The following is a 13570-nucleotide window of genomic DNA, read 5'->3' on the forward strand; positions in this document are numbered from 1 at the left end:
TCTTTCCCTGTTTTTTAACCTATATCCATCTTACCACAAATTACACAGGGTCACAATGTACTGAGCTGCACCCAAGCCCACCAGAGCTGTATTTACATTAGGATCCCTTTCTAGTAGAACAGCTGGTAGGTGCCATTTAGCCACAGTAACTGGTCCTTTCTTCCCAGGAGTCCTACCTTGTGGAAAGAAAACATGTTACAATCTAATACTACTCTGAGTAAGAGGCATTAACTGAGCCACAATTCTGTTTGTTCACTAAGGAGGCTGCTGAACAAATTTATGCCCGTTTTCTCACTCCAGTGTAAGCAGAGCTGTAGAACATGCATGTAGGTAAAGGGGAGTTGTGTGCTGGAAACTTAACTTTGGTTAGGCTGGAGTCTGAATCCCTTATAACAAGTTTATACAGTCATTAAGAAATCAGTCAACTTCATAGCTTGAAAAGAATTTTCTCTTAATTTTTATTTTTTTTGATACTTATAATAGAAAATTCTACTTTTACCTCAAGGCCTCCTTCAAATATATGCATTCTTGTGTGACTCAAATGCACAAACATGTCACAGTGTTCAAAAATCTATTCACTTCTTTACAGAAAGAGTATGAATTTTAACTAACAAGACAACTTTTGTTCAATATACTGCCTTTTACCTGATGAGTTAAGAGCTTTGTAACACTTCATTGTCTCAAACCACTCCTACAGATTAAAGAAGCAATATTATATTCATTAATGTAATTAGGATCACCTAAGCTGAAGTTAAAGAAAGTACTGAGATGCTGAATTTCTCAATCCATACTTTGGGTCACTACTGTACAGCACAGAGTAATTTCTATTAATTTGTGCATTTGTTGAGGAGTAAATAGGACAGAATAGTGTCTGTTGCAAGGTGCATTTGTGCATTTGTGCATTCCCATCTGTTTCCTCTGGATTAACATCACAGTATTTGTAAGGCAAAAAGTTGAACTCCTCTTGGAAAGGAGGTATTTTAGCAGTAGACTAAGATCCTATTTTTCATTAAGTTTAAACTTTGCATCAAAGTCTTTTCAAAAGACACTCTAAAATAGTCAATGCAAATGATAACACACACACACACACACAAACAGTCTCTCCATTTTCCTGGAACAAAATTGAGTGCTGAAATGTTACTTATTCCTCTACCACAAGTTTGTACAACACAATCACTGTACTGATTGCCATGGACATCCTGCTTCTTGCCACTACTGCGGAATCAATTTCTCAAAGGTTGTTAGAAGAATTTAACCCTAATAGATCCTGCCATCAAATGTCACTTTTTCATGGTTTGTTATTTCTACTGTGCTTGGCAGTGTGAAAGCAGAGGTCAGGGCCCTATTAAGACAGGTTACAAAAAGCTGGAGGAAAGTGAATTCATAGCACCATCACCATTAGATGCAGTGATGGCACTCGTCTCTCACTACTCATTGTTTAAGTCAAACCTTGACCCAGCAGCCTAAAAATAAAACTTTATTGCCTTCTTTATTCCCTACTGATGAAAAAGAAAGCTCTGCCCTCAATTTACAGTGTCATAAATCTAATACCCATTATAAATAATATCTTTGAAAACATGGGGCCTAAAATTTAAGCCAGGATTCATCATATTGGGCAGATCTACTCACAGTCCTGAACACCATGTCTGAGAAACAGACTCAGTATCCACCTGAATATTGAAAACAGAAGGAAAAAGGCCTGCATCTCTGTACCAAGGTGTCCAGACCTGCAGAACCAGCCATAGGTTGTGAAGAACAGGGACATAGGTTAAATAAATCTCCTGTTATCCAGGAGTATGACCCTCTACTGCTGCTTATTCGTAGCACTGGCAACTGCACCAGAGAAAGCAGATTTTCTGCCTTTGTTAAGCAAAGGGAAGGCTAGAAAGTGACAGGGAATAGGCAAAGCAAGACACCTTAGGGAACAGCAGTCTGAAACACTCAGCTGCTGGGCCAGCATGAGGGCAGAAGAGTAACATCCATCCTCACATGGGGAAGCTGCAGGGTGGGTAAGTGTAATGACCAGAATGACAAAGATATAACCAGATTTTTGGTAAAGTTAATGATTCCAGATTCGAAGAATGGAAAAATACAGAGAATTCACTCTAGGCTCTGTGAAAAAGAAAACAAAACATATTACACAGTGCAGGTAGGCTCCAAGAAGCTTAGTAAGGGGTGAGAGGAATTACTACTCAGCTGGAGAGACAGATGGGAGACTCAAAGTTTTCCTTCTGCTTTCTTTGACTAAGATCTTCTTATTGAGACCCTTGCACAATGCTTCCTCTGTAAAGCTTGAGAAACTCAGACTGTGTTTGATTCTAAGGAACAGGTATGCACTAGGGGAAGAGAAACAGAAGAAAAACAGGAGTGGTCAATCCAGAACTGCAGGAGGGAAGGGTCAAAGGAGAAAGCATATTTTGCTTGTTTTCCTAGGTCACTTGAAATAAATCGGCCTTGTTCTTTTTTCAGCTGTGTAATCTGTGTCACAGAGATGGAAGGGCTGGGTGCAAATTTGACAAAACTGAAGACAGTGTCTTCTATTTACAGAACTACCATTCCTATTCAGCAAATTAATGCCATCACTTTGAAATCACTAAGATTAAACAGATTCCTGATTAAACATGCCTTGATCAAGTGGAGTAGTACAGGTGGTTTAGAATTATGCACCAGTGCATGTCTTGAACTGTGGGGTAGAGGAGAGAGTGAAGGGGAAGGGAAAGAAAGGGGGAAAAGGGGAGAAAGACAGATAAAGAGAGAGAGAGAGAGAGAGAGAAGTCCTCCATGAGGAAAAATGGAGAGGTTATTACAGCTTGATGCCAGTTGTTTTGAGAAAAGAGCACTGAAAAGGAGTAGCTGATGAAGGCACATATCTGAGCAATAGTTACAATATACAAAATCCTGTCCTGGCAGTACTGGCAGATAGCACTAGTGCTTAACATGTTGATGCAGTAGACATGTTACTGACAATTATCAACATTTTCCAAGCATGAAGGATTTGAAAAGGGTCAGAACAAGAAAATCTCCACAATTTTATAATTATATTATTATTTTATTATTATGTCAATGGTAAATATATTCTCCCTCACTTCCATATGCTTCATCGTATTTTCTCGTTTTATCTTCTGACATGAATTATTTCAATGTATTGTCACAACCAGAGCATTTAGAAGAGTAATAATATTTATTGTTCCTTCTTACACTACAGAGATAAACACATTTGAACCTAATCCCCCATCTGATAGTCACTGGATGAGGAAAAAATATTTTTCTACCTGATGCACTGATTATAGCCTGGCTTTCAAAAGCCAGCAAGAAATGTAATGAGCTTCCAGCTACCTTTCATTGCAAGAGAAACCAACAAGTTCTTAATGCTCCAGTGGATCATTCATAAACAACAATGCTAATTTAAGATAATTTAACAAACAGTAAAAGGTAATACAGAGAAGACTAGCATTAGACTGGATAAATGGAAGGGTATAAACTCATGCTATGTGCATTTCATTTCTAAATAATTATTGAAGCAATTTATATAAGAATTTGGGCTATATCTCAATTCTTTACTGAAATATAAAGATAGCATTACAGATACTGCTATTTTAAAACAAATATTCACATTTAATTGATCATCCCCAACCTGATTAAAGGTTCTCAGTACTGTAGCTATCCCCAGAAACTAAGATGCTTCAGTTTGGCATGGATGAGGTGCTATTGCTATATCACCATTATGCTGCATTTCACCACAGCATCAAGTAAAACTGACATCCAGTCAGCAATTCCACCAAAAGAGATTTGCTCACCCCTCTGACCTCACTATGAGATAGCACTGTTATTAAGAATTGCTGCCTAAAGAATCTGTTAAACTGGAGTTTATAGCAGTAAAATTCCCCATGTCATGCCCTGTATTTTGTGGCCCAGATTTCCTTCCACTTACAGCAGCCTTTTCTCAGCGTAATTGAGGACTTCACTGGAGTTACACTGGTGTAAATTAGAAATAAGTAGGGAAAGATGCAGAGATATTTAGAATACAAATTGAAGATCATTTGCCTTTACACTAAGTATAAAAAAATACTTCCACAGCAGCCCTGAATCCCAGTTCTTGAAACAAGAGACTATTCTCAGTTCCTCTGATAGCAAATGAAGAAAATGCTGACTAAACCTATTATCTTTTCTGTGTTTATTTTCACTTTGATGTACAAGAAATATGTAATGACAATTTTAAAATATGAAGACACAATATCACTGTCACTGTGTTCTTCCAAATCTGATCCACTCATGCTGCTTAAGCTGCTGAAGCCTTTGAAGTGGAAAATACAACCATGAACTTCTAGTGTTGGTAATTAAGACATAGTGTGGCAAATCAAAGGAGACCAGCTACCTAGCATCTACAGTTCCTTCCCAAAAAAATGCAAGCTGGGAGTCATAATAGATCAATTGGTTCTGCCTTTCAGTAGGAAAAGACCTGTAACTTGTTATATTATAACTCAATCCCATCCTGTATCCAAGATGAATTCCTCCTTCTCTTCATGCTTTATGATCTTTGAATTCCTTTTTCTTAAGACTAATTTGTCTTAGAGAAAGGGAGGAAGACAATGTGGGTTTGGGAATAGGCAAAATAAATAAATAAATAAAGTCTCATCATTTGTCTTCACAGCAGGGAGAACAAGAACATTTCCTTTCCCCACTCCCCTTACTACAACATTTTTCTTCTTCAAGCTGTTGTTGTTTTCCCATAAATTTAAGCACAGCCTCAGAAGCTCAACATGTTAAGAGCTGAGCTAGCAAAATATATAATATAAAGGTTTATTAGCACAACTGGGTTAAGTAATGTGTGTGAACCTCAGGGAGCCTTATGTTCTGGGTAGCAGACTCTCCACATTTTATGATGTATTAAAAATATAAACTATCCAACATTTCCATAAAAATAAAATTGATACGTGCCCTAATTGGAAAGCTCACTGCTATATTAATTCACTCACTACAATAAGTAGTATGTATGTACACATGTACATATTTTGGCTGACATTAAGTCATGGGTTTCATCAAACATCTCTTTTTTCCCACCTCTGTTATATTTTATGGTTTAGTTTTTGCTCCAGAATGGGTAGGGGGATAAGGAGTTATTAAAAATACATAGATATATATACCTAGAGGACACTGACCAATCTGTTTGATTCTAATCAAGTATTTGATTTACCATGAGGGTAGTGAAAAAATGGAACAGGTTTCCAGGGAGGTAGCTAAGGACTCAGGCCTGGAGGTTTTCAAGGTGAGGCCTGACAAGGCTCTGAGCAACCTGATCTGAATGAGGATGTCCCTGCAGGGGACTGGAATAGATGACCTTTAGAGGTCCCTTCCAACCCAAATTATTCCATGAATTTAAGCACAAATCAAAAAAAACTTCTGGATAGTGATAACATTATTTAGACCTGTGGACTTTTATTTCGACTGGCTGTTTGTGTTCCTACCTCTGAATTAAAGCCTTAGATTCCTTCCTAGAACTCTAGCTCTCCAGTTACTCCAGATCTGTGCTGGGTCAGTGGGGGTCCAGCCCAGCCCACTAATGCAGACAAACATTAAAATCTAATTACCGATGTGCAGATCAGCTGGTGCTGATCGTTACCCTCCTCTCCATCTATTTGTGTGACAGTGGGAAGGCCTCAGACAGCAGGACTAAAAGAAATCAGAAAAACTTTGACCATAAATATTCATAGATGTAAGATGTTTACTTCCTACCCTGTTTCTTTGACTCCTCCCATTTTTTAGTGCATTACTGCACAAAAACTCAAGAAAAAAGCTTCAAACTCCTGCTAGTACTCGTGGAACAGTGCTGAACGTGACTCTGTTATCACAGTTTAGACACTTAGCTCTTGCATGATTCTGCATGTATTATTTATTCTCCATACCCAGGAAATCTCCTTTATTTAAATCATAAGACAGTCAAGGCAGAGCATGTTTCTCATGATACATTTCTATAGTGTCTTTTGTAAGCGAACTTGACTTACAAGCGTTATAAAAATAAGTTTTAAGTCGGTCCCAAAATGTAGTCTTCAACTAAAAAATTTGGCTTGCCCTCAAGTACCATCCACTTCCTTATTTTTAAGGGCTTTTTCCACAATAGCTGAATTTAAATGCTTAAAAATGTCAAAACATCACCGTTTTCCCTTGACATCTGAACTGTGAGAATAAGTGCATAAGGTTACCTAACTTTCAGTGTCCAAATGTTTCCTTTTATTTTCCATGGGAAATGCATAGAGGAGCTAGTTCAGAATTCTGCCATGGGAAATCCTAAGTGCAATAACTGTCATCATAATTTTAAAACCTAAACTTAAGGTTTAGCACTAATAGTATTTAAAAATTAACAAGAAATGATACTACTGTCATATATATTTAGTATATAGATACATGTATAAAATAAATGAAAAAAAAATTTTTAAAAAGTCCCCTAAAAAAGGTAAGAATCCTTATGAAACTATGTTTAATATATAGTATGATAAAAATATATAGTATGAAAAAAAAATACCTAGTTCTTTACAGAAAGATTTTTTCCAACCTCAAAAAAAAAAAAAAGAAAAAGTAATTTTATCTTTGGGAAAAAATAAAACAAATGAAAAAACCAAACCAAAACACCTAAACCCAAACCAAAGAGAAAGGTGAGCTGATTAATTGCTACCATCAATTTATATCAGTTGTTGAAAAAATACATTAACCCATTCACAGACTACACAAAAGATCTTGCAGGAACATGTGCACGTGCCTAGAATGTGCTTAAACTTTATGCTTCCTTCCCCTCTCATCATGGGTACAGTTATGTGTTTGCTGAAACATTTGCAAAAGCAGATTCTGAAGTTAGAAACCTTAGCTGCACCTCACTAGAATTCCTGTACAGTGCCTCCTCAGCTAATATCCTCCCTGTCATTTCACCTTTCCATGTTACGAAGCTTGAAGCTTATTTTTTATATAAAGAGACTGTCTAAAATGAAAAAGAGAAAAGACCATCCTTTAGATAGTCTGATCCCCTGAGAGATTTGTATCTCATCATCCCTACTTATAAGCAAGGAAATCACTTTAACAATTATCTGCGTTTTACAATTAATCTCCCCAAATCATCTCAGACTCACAAGTTAGGATGTGCATCTCTTTCAAGGAAGTGACATGACAGGTGTTAAATCTGACAACACTCCTTTTTCCCACATGAAAATATTCATAAACATTTCCTGTCCCAGCGATTCATTTCAATTTCAGTTTGAAATAGGTTTTGCTTCACACCCAAGGCTGTCAGATATGTACTGTGGTCTTGGGTTAGAATTTAAAATGCATCAAGGGAATGAAAGAGATAACACCTCTGCTATTACAGTTTAGGGAAAACAATAAAAAGAAACCCAAAAACATGCTTTCAGTATCAAAGTAGGTCACTGACTACATCCATAGGCTTCACTTTGTGTTTGAAAGGCTCCAAAAGACCCACACATCAAGTAAATATAATAAAGGCATGGCACTGCTTCCACAATATCAAGTCAAGGATACTTAAACAACCCAAGCATTGTCATACACAAAACTGAAAGGAAATAGCTGCTGTATGTAAGACATCTCTTTCATTCTCTGCAGCTTCAACCTGGATCTCTCAACCCCTGCCTCTGGGAGCACTGGCAATACCTTGGCATACGGCAATATATGCAAACTCCTGAGAGCTCTCTCCAGAGCTATAGAAAGCCCCTAAGTTTTGTTTGTGTTCCCCAGTTCCACAGAGTTAAGCTCAGCATCATAAAATATTTCTATTCTATTCTTAAACCATATAATCCTTCCAAAATAACAATGGTCTTGCGAAGATGAGCTTTGTCTAAATTCAGAAGGACACTTGCATATCAAAAAGTATCAGCCTTAAGTGTCCTGAGCTGCTTTCCTAAATAAGGTTAAATGAAGAAGTGCTTAACACCCTTCCCAAACCCAGAGACTGATCAGAAGCACCATGTAGGGTGAAATCCTACAACAACAAACAGAAACAAACAGAATAGATTTTTTAAAAATCTTCTTTTTCTACACTGGATGTTGATATGGGAATGTTCAGGATGTACAAGCATGAGCAAGGTCCTTTCAATGGCTTTCTAGACACACAGGAGAAAGTAGTCACCAGTAAAGCAAAGGAAAAAAAGGTTAAAAAAAGGTTAAAAAGGTTAAAAAAAAAGAACAGTGAGAATTTCTTTAAGTCTGAAGAAAATATAAAAGAACCAGCGTGGAGGAAACATACTAAAATACTCTTTGGGACTTAGGAGGTTTCCATGTAAGGAAAATACAAAGAGATTGTTGTTGATGTTGGGTTTTTTTATTATTTTGGAAAAGGAAGCTTCTTTGTAAGATGAGGCTGTCAAGATCCCACAGCTCTAGTAATTAGTGTTCTGCTAATTAAATTGCCATATTATTGAGGCAGACACTGTATGTGTTAGCAGGATTAAAAGACACCTATACCAGTGGGCTTTTCTTTCCAGTTTGTCAAGGTTGGAGTATCTATTGATTAAAGGCTGCAAACATCCCTGGTAAATTCTTTACTCCAGTGAACTATCACTTTCTTTCAATGTCACAAAGGCAGTAAACAGAAGCTCATGTCTGAAAAAATACACATGGTATTTTATACCATATTCTTTGATGAGAATCAAATTTTGCAAGGTTACATCACTGACATGTTACATCACCCTGAAAATTAACTATACTGTGCCAGTACCTTGGAAGAAACAACAGCCACACAAACTCTCCTGGATTATGCTTGAAGGAAAATGCTGAATAATCATATTCCTGGTTCAGTCCCTTTCAGACTCAGTTGCTAATAAGGACCCTCCCAGCTGTAGTTGGCAGGAGCTCCAAGCACTCTCTGACTCCTGGAACCTGTCCTTAAATCAATGGCAGGATTGTAACATATTACTGACACCTCAGAAGTACTATGCAATCTTTCAGTTCTTTCCATTGCCTAAATTAAGGCAACTTTGTAAATTCTGACCCTGAGCTTCCAAGTTCTCTGTTGATTCCAGCCCATATGACACCTGAAGTTCACTTTTCTTTTGATATTAAGGTGGTATCATGAGGAACAGTCAAGATTTTTGGTATTACAATGGCATTTCATTAATTTTTAAGATGGGATTAGGGAGAATTCTGTAGAGGCTATTTTATGGGCTTTGATACCTCTAGAAACAAATGCAAAAGTATAATTCTCATCTCTCATTTTCATTTGATACAATCAAATCTACACAGTCAAATTCAGACAGAGTAAGATGAGAGAAGGAAGGTGAATGCAAGCAGGAGGGAGAAAAAGAAAGCATTTGAGCACCAAAAAAATCAAGAGTGTGAGAACTCTTGAAAGCTCTGTCCTGCAAAAGTGCATGAGCAGTGGAGGAAAGAGGAGAGCAACAAGAAATAGAGAGGGGAGAGATGGGGGAGGAAAGAGAATAAGAAAACATTTCTCATTTAGGTGAGTGCTGAAACATAACCAGAGAAAAAGCTGGTGAAACTGACTTAAAAAATAAGCACCTGCTTATAGTATATGAAGTAGGAAGATTCTTACATATTTTATTTGTTGTGTGGAAATCATTAGTAAGAAATAGTAGTTAAGAGCAGAACAAAAGTGAGGGGTGGTGACTTCCTTCTTTGACCCTCCAAAGGATTGTGTATTTTAAAAAACAGTTTAATAGTCCTGAAATAAACACATCAGAAATGTTTATTTCTAAAAAGGTCACAGATCTTCTTGTAGTATATGGCAGGAGGAGCTCCACTAAGCATTGCTGCAGCTGGAGAGCTCTGCACACCCAAATTCTCACTTCTCAACTCAAGATTTCATCTCCCATACCAGAATTGCCAGCTGAGGTGTCCACCTATCTCTCAGATTTTTCAATTATCTGTTCAGATAAATAAAACTTAGATAAATCAAGATAAATTAGCTTCATCTTGAAAGAGTCATCCACAACTTCCTATAAATGGCTACTTTTCCCCTCATCCCTTTATATAGAACCAAAATCCACATTCTTCTTGCTAAAACAATACTTCGACACTTACTGAAGAACATGAAACATGATTTGTTAAGTCTTTACCCCTGGGAAAACAGGTACTCTGGCACAGTCCTACCCTTGGCAAGAATCTTAGATTGCTCCAGGTGGAAGGAGGTTTTAGCCCTCTGAATGACCCCAGGGGCTTCCATTTACATAATAAGACTAACACCCTTCAACACACTTCAGCAGTTCTTCTGGATCAGATACTTTGCATTTAATGTAGTATTTTGGTGTACTTTTAGCAGGGCAATTTAATTAGAATTATCCATGGATAGTTAAAAAAACTGAATCTGCAGATCATTTATTACTAGCCTGTATTTACTGATGCAGCAACAAACCCATCTGTTTAGGGCTTATTCCTTAATTAGTTCATTTAACATTTTTGAAAACAACTACAAGTACTGCATGGGGTATAAATCAGTCTCGATGTATTTTCTAATCTAGTAATGTAAAGGACAATACCTTTGTTGAGGCCAGTTTTTATATATTTTATTAATTGTGCCAGAATTGTCAGTGTGAAATTTTGACAACAGCTGGCTAAAAAGTGAGGGATTATGACCTCCTCCCAGTGATTACATGCAAAGAATTAATTGAGTGCCACCACCCCCTTACCCCCAGCACTGAAACATTTTGATTACTTGAAGCAGAGACTGTGGGTGGGTGTGGGCAAGATGCATGTAAGAACAAATAGATTACAAGGCACACAAATCAATGCTTGTTATTGCTAAGTCATAAAAAATGGTTTCTAGCTAACAAATACTGAAAGAAACAAACAAGTTTAATTTAATTACCAGTATATCTGTCTTGTACTCTGGAGTAACTGAACTAAGATGAATTGTGAGACTAGCACTCATCCATATGTTCCATTAAGATGCTCCTACAGCTGCATCTTTCAAAGCCCTGAGTTTACTCCACCAATCATTTAAAAAAATACCTCAGTCCTTTTCTATGCCATAAGTAATATAGTAAATCTTGTTTCTTTTAATGTTACACCATCTTTCTTCTTGATGCTACTTTCTGCCAGTATTTGCTGTAGGAAATATTGATCTCTTTTTCTTCAAAATGAGTTTTCCTTGTACTTTTTCTTACACAGTGGACCCAACAGTTTGTACGTTTGATATTGCAGATTCTCTCTCTGGGGAAAGCTCTGTCCTGCAACTTTCCAGGTTCTTTCAGCAGAATTCTTTTCACACTAAATAGCACTGTGCTGTGCCAGTTGGGAAAAAAACAACCAAACAAAAAACCCAACCCCTCCCCCCAAAAAAAACCCAACAAAAGACCCAAACGAAACCCCCAAATCTGTTTGGTTTATTGTATAAATTTAGTTACACTCAAAACCATTAACTGGTAGCCTGAAGGCCAGATCAAGCATTAAACGATCTATGACTTAGTCATATTCTTTCCCAGAGGTTTACAGTGTGGGAAGCTAACACAGGAGCTTTGAAGAAGCTTCCTATGTTTGTGCAGTGATGAAAAGCCTAGGAAACATCTCAATTTCCCAACTCATTCACTTGTTTCAAGGTGGTATAGTTAAAATGGGAAAAACTCACTCTTGGGCCACATTTAACACAGCACAGTTTAACAAGCACATTCCTAGCAAAAATATGTAGGTACTGCTCTGTATCTTTTACACATAGAGTTTTGTATTAGCTACATGCTTTGATATCACTTCAATTTTAGGTTTAGATCTTGAGAAGTGAGTGTGTTCCAACTGTACTGAGGGATGGCAAAACTCAGCAATAGTGTTACCTCCCATAGGCTCAAACTGCATCTTTTGGCTCAGTACAGGAACAGCACATAAAAAGTACAGTAAATAAAAAAGATTTTTTTTTGTCTGACCACTGATGGTTGTTGGAAGTAAGACTGTGAACACGGATAGGGGTCTGGCCAGGGAGAGAGAAATTTTCCCAAGTTGCCATATCCTTACAAAATGCTTTTATTTTCCAAAGCCTACATATTTATTTTCCTTTACTCTAAGCACTTCATGAACTGCTTTCCAATATGTAACTTACTGTTCAGAAATGCTTAGTCAACACATCTTCCATTACATCAGTGAGAACTGCTGGTCTCTGAATTCTTCCAGATTTATTTACTCTTTTTCAATCACATTAATTAAAAATGGCTTTAGAGGGTACCTTTAGGTCCCTATTTTAAGAATTTTACTAAGAGTAATGGCTGAGAGAGCTTCTAGAAGGACGATAACAACTTTCAGTCCCCCCCCTTTGGAAAATTGTCTCACTTCAGTGCTTCATCCAGCTGCACTTCCATGTAGTGGGTACAGGTCAGTGTGTCCAAGCAGACCAGAAACAGAATCTGTCTTTCTTACCAACACTGAGGATTCTTTAGTTCATATTTTCATTATTGTTTCCGTTAAAAATCTAGTTAGACGAAAAGTTTTTATAAAAGCAATTACTGTTTTCCTCAGGCCACTGGGGCAGCAAGTAGAGAAACTAAGTTTATTCTGTGGTATAAAAAAGCCATTTGTTTTACTGTTATTGAAAATATAACCAAAAAAAAAAAAATCCCTTTCTTCTCTATAAAATATTGAAACTCATTCAAAGGGGACTTTTGTTGAATTTCCTATTTGGAAAAAATAGCCATTTTAATAGAAATTTTTGATCAGATCAATATTCTAACATAATGCAATACAAGTGGTTTTGCTAGCAAGCTGTGCAATGACAATACTCCCCACAAGAGTAACTTTTTCTGCTTTATGAAGAGGTTGTGTGCTTTACATAACCAATCACATTATTCCCAATTTCAATGAGATTCTTAGCAGAAAGTAACTTTAGTTGCCATCTGGCAAGCTAATTCTACATTAGAGATAATAATATCCTAAAATGATCATTTAAGGTGGTGTATTTGTATTTATCTTGTTTATTTATTTAATTGGTTATATGGTTTTTCTTTAAAAAAATCTAATCGGTTGGCTGAACAATTGGAAATATTGCCATATTTTGGTGGTGTTTTATTTTTCCTTTTTAACTTTAATAGTTTAAGATACTATTACTAAACCTATACCTGCATTTAGTATCTGCTTTTGTAATTCTGTAGTAATTTTATTTTTATCTCTAGTCATTACATTTTGAGATTATTCTATGTCTAATCCTTGCTGGATTTTGCTGAGCTAAGTAGATAAAGGTATCTCCTATATCCCATTGTACCTTAGGACATAAGTCTATTCAGGGCTACAAGAAGAAATGAAAATACAAGATCCACAACACAGATAGCAAGAAGTCATGTAGGCTAAATAATATACTTCCTGATCTGTTGCTGGGGAGTTTGTGCCCATCTAAAATTCGACATTTTTCCCATGCCAAGACAGTAATGAACTTGTATATTAACTCCTGGGGAGAAAAAAAGGGAGAGAGAAAAGATTTCCTATAAAAAATCACTGCTTTTCATTTCTACAAAATTGCAAACAGTGCCTCCCAATTACAAAGTTGTCATAAGACACATGCACATAACTGCAGATATTTGTGATAGACATACAAAAAAAATAGGTAGGTGCCATTTATTTGTGCAAATGCATGCAGGTA

At 36.7% G+C, this 13570-nt stretch overlaps 1 long non-coding RNA gene across 2 annotated transcripts in view; it reads right to left on the reverse strand.

Annotated features, from left to right (window-relative positions):
* Positions 1 to 13570, reverse strand: part of LOC139799484 (uncharacterized) — a 206767-nt gene that overhangs the window by 44939 nt on the left and 148258 nt on the right. The gene's annotated exons all lie outside the window — the stretch shown is intronic.

This window comes from Heliangelus exortis, chromosome 9 (genome assembly GCF_036169615.1).
Source record: "Heliangelus exortis chromosome 9, bHelExo1.hap1, whole genome shotgun sequence".
Taxonomy (NCBI): Eukaryota; Metazoa; Chordata; class Aves; order Apodiformes; family Trochilidae; genus Heliangelus; species Heliangelus exortis.